Here is a 14,406-nt window from a genome sequence, read left to right as displayed (position 1 = left end):
GTGTCAGCCAACCCTGCACCCTAGCTACTCCGGTGCTTTTCTGACCGGAAGAGCTGTTTTACTTTTCTTATATTAACAATTTTAAGAATAAGTACTCAGACTTTCTCCTTATTGAAATTGTATTTCTCTACAAAGAAGCTTTATCCTGCAGCATTTTACTTCCTCAAAGAGCTACTTACAGGGTCACTGAACTGTGTAAGCAATATTTCAGAATAATGGGCAAAGCAGAAATGGGGACGGAAGGGGAATGCCTTACCTAGTCACTCAAGAGATATTGTACTTCTGCTGATTTTCGGTACAGAAAAGTTAAGAGTTAAGGCTTCCTAAATAATCTTTAGACCCATAGTGACAAAGCCAAAGACCATGTGGCAGAACATGCCATGGTGGACTCAGATCAACTAAAATTCTGTCTATTCATCATTCAGTGGGTCTTGCTGCTCAGAGCAGTTTGATGCTGTATTGATGTCTCCCATGTTCTGTTTTTATTCTCTTATCCCAACTCATTAGCTGTTATCATAGTGTCCTCAGAGAGCAGCAGACTGGGATCTCCTGCTTAATTTAGGATTCCCTCTGGAAACCCACTGCAGGGGCATCCATCACATCTATCTATCTATCTATCTATCTATCTATCTATCTATCTATCTATCTAACTATCTATCTATCTATTTATCTATCTATCTACTTACTTACTACTTGGCAGGTGTCAGATATGACCATAATGTGACTGTCAGAATTATGTCATTGGCTAATGTATACCATGACATATGTCATGAAGTATCTGGATCAACAGACTTCTGTGTGTAGACACAATCTCTGTGAAATATTTTCAAGCTTGCTATATGGCCTAACTCCCTAATTTGAAGCACATGTCCAGTCATTTGTGTTTTATAATGCATCTCTGACTTCATCAACACAGGAAAGACACCATTCTTTCTTCAAAGTGTATCTCATAGATTTTTTTTTCACCCATTGTTTGCACTACTTTCAAAAAGGCTCACAGGTATCTACAGCTAAAGTAATAGAAATAGAACGTTTACACCAAAATTAAGGGAAAGAAGTCAAGTCAAGATCAAGAGATAAGGGGTAGATTATATGGTACATTAAAAAGTTTGTGTCTTCAATATAATGCAAATAATTGCTCCCCAACACTAGCTGGCTCCACTGATCTCTTAGTTGTTTAAGAACTACTTCTCTGGTGTCAGTCATTCCTACTCATGATCTGGATGCCGAGACTGGGAAGAGCTTCTCCTTTCCAAGACCTCAGCTTATCTTTGTGAGTGTAGACATCGCCAAGCAAGGTGAGCATGTGGGTCAAACTCATCCCACTTTCTCTGTTGTATGTAAAATCTTACCAGAACACACGCTCTTCATGTTTCCACACGCAGTCTGCAGCTGGTTGCTTTCCAATTCCAGCAGAGGAGTTAGCAGCAGGCTTTGCATGGTCTTCAAAGTCCAAGAGACTTATAGTCTGGCCAAGTACAGAAAAAATATCTCTCACCTTTGTGCCACAGGAAGATTTGAAAAATGTATCATTAAAATTATCAAATGAGTGCTCATCTTAGTTGTCTTGGGAGAGATAACTCACTGAAGTCATTGTCTTGTTTTCAAGAACTTCATGTACTTGCATTGTTGTCAAAGTTACTGTATGTCCCAGTCACTGGAGAGAATGAAGGAAAGAGATGCAAGACTAGTGAGTTTTGTTTAAGAGGACAGAGAATAAAATAATGAGAAGAACATGTGATATTTTCAAGGAAATAAGCTGCTCTAAGTGCCACAGTAGCAAACAGAGGCATTTACAAGACAAGTATGTAAGTTGAGGCTCCTGGCATTAAAGTGAAAGGAAAAGGTGAGGTTCATCATGGCTTGGAGCTTAAAGCATGTATGTAAGGGAACACGGGGAGATACCTACTTTCTGAATCTGACCTACTTAAAGCTCAGCAGAGGTATAGGAGGTGAACTTGGCCCTCTTCCTTAGCTCTGCAAACTGGGTAAGATGGCCCATTCATTGCTCCCACAGGAAAAATTGTTCACAACAGATTCTCAACTAACAAACACAAGGAGCTCATCATGAAGGCAGTGGCTTTAGGTTACAACAGCATTTGGTCAGGGGCCCCCTGCTCGCTTTGAAAGGTATGTGCAACATCTTGGAGGATAGAGGACAAAGAAGATGCACTTGTAGTTCTTACCTGAGCTGTACTGGTATAAAATTAAAAAAGCAAATGAATGTGGAAGTGTGACTGACATTAAAAGGAGTTTTTGTATCTCATAAACTTTGAAATGTGGGGGTTTGGTCTTCATCTTCTCTAAAGAAGGTGTAAGAGTTCACAGAATCACTTTTGTAAAAATCTAGGATTTCAATTGGAGCTCTGCATTTGTGCTCTGGACCTTTTGACTTCCATATTCAGTTTATTTAAAATGTGTGAAATATGCAGAATCACTTTCCCAATTTAATTAAGGAGGGAGAAAAGTTTCAATTCAGGCAGTATACATTCAATGTCATGGGCACAGTTTGGCTTAACAAAATTCACCATTGAAGTGGATGTTTTTTCCCCTAATGTGACGATCTTTTAAAGTAAAATCTCTTTTATTTTTTTTTTTAAGGTGCCTGTTGTAAAACTCATTTTGCCAACTTAATGAATCAAGAGTTGAATAATAACTTGAAGTGAATATACAGGACTTAGTGGAATTTGGTTTTTTTTTGAGCACCCACCATATATATTACCTTCATTGTTAGTTGCTAAAAGAGATAGAGTTGTAAAAAATTAAGTCATTTCCCTAGGATCTTTCAAAGTGTTCAAGAATACCAGGCTGATGGGATTAAATACAAGAAGTCAACAATTTCTAACTTATTTACTACCTACTGGCTTCTCAGTAAAATTCTGGAAGAGTGGTGATTGAGTTGAAATTAAACAGTAGATAATATTAAGAATGGACCCAAGATTGAGCACTGTAAAATGAAAAATAGGCATGCATCAATGATGATCAATAATAGTTCATTTCATCCCCTAGTGTAAAAAAAATGTGGATTAAAGATTTTAGAAACAAATAAAAAGTAAATATGATTTTTCTAAAGGAATGTTTAGTTTCTAAAGGTAATTGTGATGCATTGTAGAGAGGAAAGTGCTGAGCCTCCTCCATTCTTTCTGACTTTCTTTAGTCTCATGGAAATACATGTCAAAAGAGGACATGGCAAATAGGCGTCTGTCTTTTTAGTACACTAAGATAATTCTAGGCTCTCTGTGCTTGCTCTTCAGAAGGGAAGCTCTGTAGTGGGTTTGTTTTATTCATTCCTGTGTGTTCTGTCCTGGGGCAGGGTAGGTACACAGCAAAAGTGATTGAGGAAACCCAGGCAGAAGAGCGTGTAAGAACACTACAAAGTCAAGGCTGCAGGATAGCAGACAGCCAGTTCCTTACTATAGAAAAAAACACTATTCCTTTCGAGAAACATAACTTTTAAAACACAGAGTTTGGAGAACATAGGACTAGTCCCATTCAAAACAATCAGATTATGGACCCATGAATGTAAACTGTATGTGTGAAAGATTTTTTAAATTTTTATTTTATATGACTTGGTGTTTTTACTGAATGCATGTCTGTGTAAGGGTACCAATCAAATCCCATGCAGCTGGAGTCAAGACAGTTGTTAGCTGCCATGCCGGTGCTAGGAATTGAATCCGGCTCGTCTTTAAGAGCAGTCACTGTTCTTAACTTCTGCACCATCTCTCCAGTCCCAAAATTATGTTTTAATTAAATGCTTAGTAAGGAGGTCTATGCTTTTGAGATGTAACAGTTATATTTAAATATATATTTTCATGCATTTATCCATTTTGATGACAATTTGTTTAACGAAATCCTGCCCCTCCCCCCAAAATGTGACTTCTTTAAAGGTGGAAAATTAAAAATAATGAATGTTTGTTTTGAATTTTATTCATTAGAAATATCTCTGCATAAATAAATGTTAAATGTAAGCCTTAATTTTCAAAAATGTAGGCTGTCTGCATTGCTTAGCGATAGCCATGACTACATTTATTTAAGGAAAATGATGAAGTGAAGTGGAAAACTGTAGGGTTGAAAATCCATTTGCAAGGGGCAGAAGGGGAAACAAAGCCTACAGCTTGATCTGGGTGAGGGAAACAATGGAGGGCGTTCAGTGCTGGTGCCCCACACCTACCTATCTCCTGAGGACTGAGTGGGCACGTGTTTGCCATTTGCTCCTAGTTATGTTCTAAAGACGAAAGCACCCACACATAGCAACTACTGCTAATGAGAGAGAGAGAGAAAAAAAACCAGAGAAACTTTTAGATGACTATCATAATCTTATGACTTCATTTTGGAAAAAATGCATTTCTTTATATTACCATATGAATTTTTTTCAAACATGTAAGGGGAAAATATGTTAGTCTTCTTTGGAGGCAAGATGCAGTTGGGTAAAGTAAGTGGTAAAATGTAGTCAATGATGCAAAATATTTTTGTAATTTTTACCTACTTATGATTCAGAGGATGTATTTTTTGGGGGAGAGATTGATGAGTGTCTTGGTACAGAGCTCAAATGTGTCAAAATCAAGGATTTCTAGTCTACAAAAAATGTACCAAACACTACCTACCAAATGCAGTGAGCATCCTAGGCCACAGACATCCGCTGAAAGGTTTCAATCCAAGGACCTGTTTTTCTACCTGAGTACTGGTTTATTAAAATTATGATATCCATTCAGCATATACCATTGATTTACAAAAAAAAAAACACTTGCTCCAATTAAGCCCATGGCAACTTCAAACACTTCCTTTCAAGGCTCTAAGTTTCCCATGAAGTTTTCTGGATGTTTTCTCTCCTTCTCAAATGAAATGTTATGTGAGCCAAACAAGAAAGCTCCCATGAGCTTCTCTCACAGATATTAGCTAGTGGAAACAGCTAGCTGACCATTTTGGAGATATGCACATAATGAAGATGTTACTTAAAATGTATGTGCATTTGGGATTTGCAAAGGAAAGTAATATGTAGCAATGATATCTTTGATCATGGAAAGAACTCAGACATATAGGCACTATGTCCGAGGTGGTTATAATCAGCCATTTTCTATTCCCAGTGCACAAATCATTTCATGCCTTCTACAACTCAAGCCCTGTTGTTGGGCTTCAAAAGCAATTTCAGCAGCAAAATAAGGTGCTTTTCTTCAATTTTCAAGCCATTTGTATGAGGTTAGTGTTGTTTACCCACCTGGTACACTGATATTTACATACCCCTTTAAAGAAAATTGGTAGGTATGATTTATGGAGTACTGTAAGAGCACAATTTTCCATGTAGTGCACCTAATCTGAAAGGGCGCATGCAAAGGTCACTCTGGCCATACAAATACCAAGTCTTCTCTTTGGAATAAGTTAGGATATTCATTTTTCTTGGAAAATGTCAGCAGTACCCTACTCCAGGGGTTAGTTTATGCAGATAAATGCGTAAGCCTTTAATCTTAGAGCAGAAATACTCTACACAAATGTAAAAGCACTCCATCGATCACTGTTAAGACCTGTAATTTGTTTTTATTTAAATCTCAAGCCAGGGTGGAGTGGGCAACAGGACCGTTAACGTGGTAGCTCACATATAAGCTGAGATCAAGGCACATAAACACATTTAGACTCTCAACCCAGGTGGCTGGCCTGTGGGGCAGCTGGAGCACACAGGACCCCTCGTCTGCTCTTCATGCTGTAACTGCGCTTGCTCCTTTTGCAGCTAGAGGCTTCCTGCCCAGCCTCGTGCATTAGAAATCACCCAGTAAGATTCCTTTCCCACAGGCATTTTCTCTGGCCGTGGAAACCCACTTGTCAAAATCCCACTGAATAAAACATTATTACTTATCATTAACTTAAGGTCTCCCATCAAAGAGGAAGATCTAAGAAATATGTCCATTGTGAATTTATTTATTTTCTCCATGGACGAAAGAGATACCTGCTTTTTTCAGTAATGAAGCATCTGCAATCTTAAGACGGACATTTTTAACTGACAGGAACAATGGCTTGTAGCCACTGTGTGTAATACTCGGTGGCTCTTTACATATGCTTGTCTTGTTTTCATGCTCTATAAAAGTCACTCGTGAAACTCAAAATTCACCCCAGATTATGATTATCTAAAAACACACAAAGATATCAAACCCAGGAGACATTTATGAAAGGCAAAACACAGTCGTAAAATATCGGTCATTATTTCTACAATGTGGGTAAAGAAGGGACTGCAAAGAGGCATGACTGTCTGTTTCCTCAGATGAAGTCTTACAAATAAAAATTGGTGTTTATGGGAGACGTCCAGATAGAAGTATACGATCCCTTGAGTTTGACCAAAAAGTTCACATTATTTGTGCTGTCTAAATATTATCAAAGTAAAAAAAAAAGTTATAACAAACATACAGTAGATCTCCCTTAGAAGATGCAGACAGCAATGTGGGACACAATATATGATACTTGAAGTATGTGTGTGCATGTGTGAATATATTTGTGTATATATGTGTGTGCACTTTGCATATGTATGCATGGTATGTCTATGTGGAAATTTGTGTGTGTGTGTGTGTGTGTGTGTGCATTTTTGCTCCCCACATTGGCTTTAAAGATTTAAATGAGGCCAGCCATTTGTGCATATATATATATATATATATATATATATATATATATATATATATAGTATTAATTCTTCTAAGCTGCCTTAAATGTTTAACTTTAAATATCCTTATTTTAAAGTACCACTGCTTTGTTTAGCAACGTAAGAAAACAATCAAGTGCCCATAGTAAAGAATCACTTATTCCCAGATGACAAGACATCATGCCAGATGTTTGGTATGGGCATTGCCCTGAATCCAGAGAATACAGGGCATTTTAGAACTGTTTCCTCCCCAAGTGCAAGCCTCAACACCTAATAAGCCACTCAACCTTACATTCACAAACTTCTTTGCCTTCCATTTCTAGATTTGCTCCTAATTACATCTTCAATTACTGGTGACTGCATCCCTCCTGTTGCTCAGGCCAAGTTTCTGAGAGTCTTCCTCAATTTCATTTTTAGTTAGAAAACCAAGTCCATTGTTATTAATGTGTGTGTGGGAGGGTGTATATTCATGCCGTAATACACACATGGAGGTTGGAGGATAGCTCTGTAGAGTGGGTCTTCTCTTTCTACCTTCACGTTGGTTCCAGGGATAGAACATGAGCCCTCAGGTTTGCATTACTGGGTGGCGAGCACCTGTATTTGTTGAACCATCTCATTGGGTATTGTTTCCTTTCTGATCCCCATACTCTATGCACCCATGTGTCTGTAAATCTGCTGGGTTTGGAATCCACTAGGACACATTTTTACTGTCGTTATGGTGGTCAGGCTGGTACAAGTTCCTCATTATGTGTCTGAAAGACTAGATTCTTTGTGTTACAACTGTAGGATTAACCTTTCCATACTTACAAATTCAATGCAAGTGTTTCACCATTTGGCTTAAAATGCTTCAGTTGCTTCCACATTTTCTATGAGGCCCAACATTTGAGACCTCTTTGCTCTCTCCTCACCCAACCCCCACCTCACATCAGCCTCAGATTCTTTCTCTTCCACCCTTGTTCACTTTCTCAGTCACTTCATCTCTTAGAGTTACCCTGGACTCAGACTGGCTGTTCCTTTGCCCAGCTGGACTCTTCACCTGGATGGCTCTCCTCACACAGCCCCTCTCCATTTCCATCTCACGCCCTTTGGCCTCTGTGCTGTGTTGGTTTCCTATCACTCTTCTCTGTTGCTTTTATTCCCACGGCACTTACCCACCATCTGACATAGCTTATGTCTGACTTACTGTACTGTTTACTGCCCGGCTCCCCTAGAGTAAGATAGAAATCCCTGAGAGCCAGGATTGCTGCCTATTTTGTTTACTGCTTCATCCTTCATTCCTAGAAAAATGTTTAGCATGGATAGATCTTTAAAAATAAATATTTGGCAGTTGAATTGACAAAGGCTTTTAGCTACTGTTTGATAGGCCACTAATCCTATAGCTATATTCCTTTACTTAGTTTGTCCAAGAATGTATATGCTTCAGGCCTCTCACAACTGCTTCTGCAAATTAATATTTCTTCAATGAAACTTGAGAATCATGAGGGAGGCTGGAGAACAGAAGTAACCTCCTATCTGGTCAGATTGAGTTTGGTAAGTCATGATGGATTGAATTAAGGGCTTGACCTTGCACAAGAAAGGACCATAAGGGATGAGATCCTTAGAAAGGAAGTTCGAGTTCAAATTTCATCACCTCTACTTACACATTGTGTGGTCTTCAATACACGGTGGGCTTTAAGATCTTCTTTCTCTCATTGGGGATATAAAGCTGTGCGATAATCTTCACCCACAGATTTGTAGTGTAGATGACATGCCAGGATGTCAGATTCTGCATCTACCACAGTTGCCACTGAAATTGTATGGAGACCACATGGTTTCTTGCATGATATTTACCTTGGATACCGAAACTACAGGCAACAGGCCTATGATGTCCACAGATGCATCTGAATCCCGTGGCCTGACTCTAAACATAGCCTTCACCCAGAGTCATCATCATTTAGAGTAATAATAAAATTGCAGACATCACATACACAATGGATCATTGTAAGTGCTGGGATCCAAAGCAAAAGATAAGTAAGGATTTTGTTGGCCTGCTCCAGCCCATCATGTTTCCATGGTGAATATCACTCATTGCTTATGCACAGCCTCCATGCTGTGGATGGTTTGCACATGATACATGGTTACAAATCAGAGTAGGAATAATATTTTGAGACATATAACATTAGATGAGATAGAAATTCCAATGTCCACTGATAAACTTCTTCCAGACTCATATTTACTCTATGGCTACATTTGTGCTACAATATTGGAACTGAATAGTTAGGACAGAGAAACCCAAGTTCACAAAGAGCAAATAAAATAAAATAAAATAAAATAAAATAAAATAAAATGTAAGTAAGTAAGTAAGTAAATAAATCTTACTCCATAGAAGAAAATGTTGGTTGACTTCTGGTCTATAGAACTAGTACCTCAACTTACTAGTTGCTAAAATTTATTTTGTTCAATTGTATGAATAGAAAAAGAACTGATAAGATCCAGGTGCCTCCCCCAGGATGAACATGTTACAGTAGCACAGCTGTATAAACTGCACCTGTATCAAGACAGAGAGACTGCAGCACAAACATGGACCTTATCTCCGGATACTTCTTTCCCTTCATCTCCTGAGAAACATGAGAGGAAACATTGTATATCTCCTGAAAAGGAGGCCAACCTGGGGGGACTAGGTGTCTCAGCAGGTAAAGGCACTTGCCACCAAGCCCAGTGATCTGAGTCTAGCTTCCATGTTGCACATAGTAGAAGGAGAGATCTGACTCTCACAAGTTGTCCTATGACTCTCGAAAGCACAATCCTCATAAGCTTACTTGACTGAATAATTAAAATGTAACAATAAAAAGGGAAAGGTCCTAATGAACTCGATGGCTTGCTTTATTCTGTCTCTAACTGGAGCACAGGGTCCCACATGGACACAGAATTTAGGCGCATAGCAAATTATTTGCTAAAATTAATAATGAAGTTGGTTTTGCTCTTCAGAATTGTGGAGAGATGTGGATGCCTGCTACATTCACGGAAAATGGGTTTCCCTTGTTCGGACTTAGTGTTTCTTCTTTTCCTTCTAATACCCCTACTAATTCAAAGTTAGGATTTTTCTTGCCTTCTTTTTCCAAAGCACCCTCCCATGATCATTCACAAAACTAGAAGAGTGCTTTTGTTTGTGAGATGAGAGTGGCAAAGAGAAGAGTGCTGAAGGCCTGCTGTGGGAAGACATTGGGGAGCACCCTCTCTTTCCTGCCCATTGGTAGAAATGCCAATAGACACAGCTATTGGGCCACAGCTGCAACATACACCCCAGTTCTTGATCAGGTGACCAAAACATCCATACCTGGTAATTCACAAAGCTTACTGGCTTCTATTATGATCTCCCTACCATCCCAGCAACTGTCAGAAAAGGCCAGACTTACATTTTCAGATCAGCCTGAATAAGACCCTTGCTGAATAACGACAGCCATTTCACTGTGCTTCTAGTTTTAACGGATGTGTAAGGGACAGGCTTCTATTCCTCCATATGGCTGTATAAATTACATGGACTTGAATACAATGTTTCTCCTTATTTCTACTTTTTAAAAATCTGCTTGTTGTCAGTTTTACCTTAGTATATTAAAAATTTGTAGAACTGTAGATTATTTGCTAATACCTGACACAAAATCACCCTGTTATATACCCGTGTTCTGATGTCTGTCAGTCATTGGTGTTCTTGGACACTGTAATTGTCTGTGTTGGGGAATGTATGATGAGTGAAGCCATTGAAATTCAGATGGTAAGTTGTCTGGTGTTTCTCAGTAGGTGATTGAAATTTAGGGAGCAAGTGATCTAGTTCTTGTTAAGGGTTGCCAGGCCAGAGAGATGCTAAGCAACCAGCTAGGTGACTATTAGGTGTGGTCTTCAGCTGACAGCACTCACCCTAGCCCCTCTCATCTTTGAACTTGACATTGTAGAATAGAGAGGGCTGTGTCCAGCTCTCCAACCTTCTGAGCTTCCAATGTTGCCACCAACCTGGTTGTTAGTACCTTTCTTCTATAACAGTGAGAAACATACAAGTTTTAAGAGAAAAGTGGCTAGCTCCTAGCCAGGAAGCCTGTTCTCCCCCCTCCCCCCCTTTTTTTTTTATTCTGGTTCTAATACTTATGGTTTTGTGACTTTAGGCAAGTTTTAGGGCCTCTCTGAATCTCAGTTTCCTGGATTATAAAAGGGGATGATAATCATGTTTACTTTATGGGTCTTTGATGTAGACTAAATAAGGTAGGTCATACTAACAGCCATGAGGAACCATAGACTTTAGCTTGGAGGACATGCTTAATAATCGTCAGATTTTGTTCTTGCTGCTATGAGAATAAAGTCAGGTCAGTATTTGGGTTACAGGGCAAAGCAGTGCCATTTTTCCTCATATGTGACCACTTTTGAACTTAGAGTCCTTAAAGTCACAGGAAATAAGACATAATCTAACAATGACAGTCATATTGACTTATTTAACTGGGTGAAGCTAATTGCAATATGTGACTTGTCAACAAGCTTGTTCCCAAGGCTAGATGTGCTAAGTCTTCAATACTGATCCATGGAATTTTAGCATTCAGGCCAGCAGCTTGGTACACAAGCATCCAGTCCAGTCTTGTGGGCAGTTCTAGATGTTTAAAAAGGGCATCTGACCATCTAGGAGTGACTATGAGTCATTGACTGGGAGAGCAAGGAGACTTATGTGATTATACACTTATGTCTTATACATGAGGGAGGTAGTGAGACTGTCCTCTGTAGGGTTAGGGACACAAAGCACAAAGTCAGAAAGGAAGGATATTGATTTGAGGTGTGTGGCTTTAGAACTGCTAGACTTGATCAGGAAAGGTTTCAAAGAGAAAACTGGAAGCTCAAATTTTGAATTATTACTTGAACCAATGAGCTTGCCTCAGTAAAATTTCCCTCACTGCAAGAAGGCAATTCTACTTATTGGAAAGGCTGCCTTTCTGGGAGGTGTTTAAAGAGAATCTTCATAATGGGAGAGTTGGAATGGCTCCCTAATCTGAATACTCAGATATATTTTCCTTAGGCAGGGGCAGGATTATCCATGTGAGCTCAGTACGTTAAGCCTTTCTCCACTTTCTGGAGCATCTGCATTTACTCACTGGTTCTGAAATATAATCTTATATGTAATCCCTATTAAAGAAGCAGCTACTCCACTGGGCAGGGGTATGGTATGAGAGGTGTTAAAAATTCATATTATCCCATCTAAGAAAGAAGGAGAAAAAAAAAACCCTTGTGTTTCTGAAAAGCAAAATGGGAGGGGGGCTCATATGGAAATTCCAGTCATTGAAAGTACAGTATGACAGCCACTTCACACTCTTGCCACACAGCCATCCAAAGCAGTGGAAACTGGATGAGATTCCAAGCAGGCGGTTAGTGTGCCACCGAAGCATGACCAACTCCTCAGCTAAAACAAGCAACCACGCGGCTGAGCATGTTAACATAATTTCCTATCATTTCTATTTGATGTGGAATGGATGGAAAATCTGGGATGCCAGCCATGATGTAGATTTTCAAAATTGATTAGCATTTTTCTTTGGGGGGGGCGGGAGGCACTGGAAACCATTTCTGTAGCATTTCAATGCTGAGTTAAAATTGATTAGTACTGTTGGAAAAGTGTGTACCAATCTGAGGCGTGCCAAGGGCAGACCCACAATAAGATAAAGGCTTGGGATGGCCTATGAGATCCCTGGCACCAGGGCCACTCCAGTGAGCGAGATCTTGCAGGAGAGGGTGTAAATGGTTCGGTAAAGTTGTAGATTAGCTGTTAGTACTTGTCCAACACTCAGACTCTACTTGTGACAATGTGTAAAATGGGTTGCATGTCTGTAGGATAAAGGTTGTTCAGTCCTTTGTCATAACATTAATCACCGATAAACTCATCTTAGCTGTTAATGTGAAGCCACTGGATGAGTTTGTAGAAACTCCCTGGTAGGAATGTTCATGTTTACTTCCCTTAGATTTTGGTGACTCTGGAGTCGGCATGGTTAATCAGCCTGTAGAGCCAGTGTGTCCCTTCTCAGTTATCAAACACAGACAGAAAGTTAAGTGCGGTAGAGCAGGGTATGTGTCAGAAGAACGAGACCCTTCAAAGGTCGGCTTCTCTTGCTTGTCAGTAGTTGACATTTAAACATTTGTTTCAGACAGTGCTGGTAATGCTTTTTTTTTTTTTTTTGCGTGGTGGTGGTGGTGTTTTGTTTGTTTTGTTTTGAGATAGTCAAGAATTGTGTTGGTATGCAATTATTTTCATAGTTAGATGTTAACATGAAAATATAGTAGTTCATGCCAGTACTTCGGAGTGCCTTTTGTCAGAACTGCAGGTCTTACAAGAATTTGATGGATACCATGTTGTTATTCAGAGTCAGAGAGCTGCTAGGTTTTAAAGGATTGTCTATGAGGTGACATCTTTAGATGCTAATTAATGAAAACCTTTAGTAATTGTCAGTGTAGAGGCGATTTGGGGTTTCCCTCTGTTTTTCTCTGACAGCTTCACTGAACCAATTGTATCATCAGGATCTGTCCATAGATGTAACAACTCTATCTTAAAAATTAGTGTTATATGGGAAATCATCCTCTATGATATCTTATTTTCATCTTTGCATTGTATGTTTCTGAAATTGCACACATAGACCCATACATGCATATGTACATACATGTATCTATATATGTATATCTCTGAGTCTCTCTCACATGTCTCTCTCTCAAATGGGCTGTGTGTGTGGGTGCTTGCTTGAAGAGTTGCATTTTGTGGACTATTCTGTTGGATAATAAATGATTTCTTAAGACTCGTGTAGTAATTATGTCCATGGAAGTGCCACAAGGCAACAGCTTTTAGAAATCAAGCGAATGTGACATTCTTACTCTTTGGGGTGACAGTGGGGCATATGCTTAGACCGGAAGAATGAATAGGTATTTATTTACACAAGGATGGGAACTATGTAGAGGCCCACACAGAGGCAATCAAAAGCCAAGGACGGCATTCCAAGGTATCTTGCTTCCTTTGTTTAAAGGGATCTGAGGAGTGGCAGGGACAAGGTTGGTGAGGGTGAGAATAGGAAGAGGGGTGGGAACAATTGCTTCTAATTCCCTCCATGTTGGCAGGCATCCTGGTACCTCAGGAGAGCATAATGACCTCATTGGTGAGCTGCAGGTAGACAGATGAAGTGAGCCTGTGCTTAGGTTAGGCAACTTTTTTCTCTAGTTCTTCCTGGCTCTCAGGACATGGAGACAAGCTTGCCAGAAAATCTGATCTAAATAAGAAATATGTGGCTGCTTTGTCACATGTGTGCCAGTAGGTGGCAGAAAGAAGAGAGGCTATGTCTATGCTCAGCGTTCTGACCTATGAACATATGATCGATTAGTAGCCTAACATTCCCTGAAAAAAAAAAGTGGGTCTGAGATGATCATCAGTTCAGCACAGTGCCAGCCCTAATAGCTCCCATGACCAGAGCCAGGAGCAAGCTGGAGACTAGAAGAACCCTCCCTGAGATCCCTGGGTGGGAATGAGCCCGGGACAGATGACACTCAACACGGAGACACTCTGGCTGAAGAGTCTAAGATCACCATCAGATTGGTGCCATGCGACTTGGACTGGGAGCTAGCCTGAGACAACCACCAGGCCTGGGGCTAGGGGGTGGGGGCAGACCATGCAGGAGATGACTCCATACCATAATGAACAACAGGAGGAACAGGGTGTAGCATCCCTCAGATCACTCCTGAGGCAACTCTAGACACTCAGAGACCCTGGGCACCACTGGGAGGAGCAAATAAGTAGTGGA

The 14,406-nt window shown here is 39.9% G+C and overlaps 1 non-coding gene across 1 annotated transcript; it reads left to right on the top strand.

Moving 5' to 3' along the window:
* Positions 1-13,872: 13,872 nt before the first annotated feature.
* On the top strand, positions 13,873-14,001 carry LOC115031654. The gene has a single exon (XR_003837322.1). It is a non-coding gene; the product is annotated as a small nucleolar RNA SNORA17 (small nucleolar RNA).
* Positions 14,002-14,406: the final 405 nt, after the last annotated feature.

Source organism: Mus caroli, chromosome 7 (genome assembly GCF_900094665.2).
Source record: "Mus caroli chromosome 7, CAROLI_EIJ_v1.1, whole genome shotgun sequence".
Lineage (NCBI taxonomy): Eukaryota > Metazoa > Chordata > Mammalia > Rodentia > Muridae > Mus > Mus caroli.
Note: the sequence above shows the minus strand (reverse complement) of the source record. Positions and strands in the feature narration are given on the sequence as shown.